This window comes from Sphaerodactylus townsendi, linkage group LG07 (assembly GCF_021028975.2).
Source record: "Sphaerodactylus townsendi isolate TG3544 linkage group LG07, MPM_Stown_v2.3, whole genome shotgun sequence".
NCBI classification, from domain to species: Eukaryota; Metazoa; Chordata; class Lepidosauria; order Squamata; family Sphaerodactylidae; genus Sphaerodactylus; species Sphaerodactylus townsendi.
This window is the reverse complement of record NC_059431.1, coordinates 70,534,600-70,536,435: the sequence shown is the minus strand read 5'-3', so window position 1 is coordinate 70,536,435 and position 1,836 is coordinate 70,534,600.

Sequence of the window (1,836 nt, the reverse complement as noted above, 5' to 3'; positions counted from 1 at the left end):
GATTGTTCATTCTTCTGTACAATTATTGTAAGTAGTATCTAAGCATTAGGAGTAAGCATTTTCTATTATATTTATATTTTTATATTATATATATTCTGCTACTTTTAAAGTATTTGTTCATCATGACACTTGTACCCATTTTCTTGTAAGGTAACTTCTAAAGCTCAAAACTATTAAGTCAGATTGTTTACCTCATGCAAGGATGTTTTTCATTGGGAAAAATGTTCTTTGTATGATTACATATTTATAAGAAAGTGGGGTCAATTTTTTTTCTTTTCTGAAAATATTGACAAGATCTAAAGAATCATTCCCTTATGCATTTTCCTGTTACTACATTGTTTATTATAGTGGTCCCCAACTTTTTTGAGTTTGCAGAGATATGCAATTCTGACAAAAGGTGGTGGGTGCAACCACAAAATGGCTGCCACAGGAAGTAAAGGCAATCACAAGTGTCAGGAAGCAAGTTACTTATAACTTACATACTATCTCTTCAGCATTTAAGGCTGAAGCTGTTTTTAACAAGATGCCTTTTAATCTGCACAGCCAATCAGAAGCACTGGTAGGTCCAAGTTCTACATGACTTTTCTACTTTAGGCACTGGAAAATTGGTGGGGACCATGTTGGGAACCTCTGGTTTAGGACATTTCTGTGTGTGTTTTGTGCCATTAAGTCACTTCCAACGTATGGTGACCCTATGAATTAATGACTACCAAAAATCCTATTGTTGATAGTTTTGCTCACATCTTGCAAACTGAAGGTCTTGGCTTCCTTTATAGAGCCAATCCAACTCATGTGGGTCTTCCTCTTTTCCTGCTGCCTTCAACCTTTCCTAGCATTATTGTCTTTTCCAGTGACTCTTGTCTTCACAAAATGTGACCAAAGTATAACAGCCCCAGTTTGGTCATTTTAGTTCTAGAGAGAGTTCAGGCTTGATTTGATCTCAAAACCACTGATTTGTCTTTTGAACTGCCCACAATGTTTGAAAACTTTCCACCAACATTAGATCATCATCATCATCCACCTTTTATTGGCATAAATAGAAAAAAATACAAGGGTTTAAAAAGCAAAATAAATTAAGATAAGAAGTGTTCAGGCATTATAATTAATTAAAAGATAGTTGGACAGAGCCTGGATCGAATCTGCTGAGCTTTTGGCCCCTCTGGAAATTTGGCCCAGCTTTTCATCTCACCTGTATATAGGTTTCACAGGGCGCCCAGGAAGGTCCTCTCTGAGTGTGGTTCCCAGTTCGTCTCCAGGTTCTGACGGTAATTTATGAAGCTCCTGGGGGTTGAATTGGGACTGTCCTCTGCCTACCACGCCGCCATGGATGGGCAAGGTGGATGGGATCTTTTAGCAATACCTATGGTGTTATGTCAACCAGCATAATGACAATTGGGCGGACCTGATCCCCTTCGCCGAGTTCGCGTATAATAACGCTGTGCATACTATCACTGGGCAAAGCCCTTTTCAAGTGTATGGGCAAGACAGTAATCCATTCCCCCTGGAGGTTACTGTCTCGGATGGTCCAGCAGACCTACAGGAGTGGGTCACATCTCTGGGCACCACTTGGCGTGTGGTACAGGACTCTTTGGCCAAGGCTAAAGCGGATTACAAAAGGTTCGCAGACTGAAAAAGGTGACAGGTTGTTTATGCAGTGGGGGATCGGGCGTACCCTTCTACCAAAAACTTCCGGGGACTAGGAAACTGGGCACCAAATTTATTGGTCCCTTTCGAGTCTCCCGGGTGATTAATCTGGTGGCTGTTGAACTTGAACTTTCGAAAACCTTTAATCACATCCACCCGGTTTTCCATTCTAGTCTATTGAAAAAGGCTGCC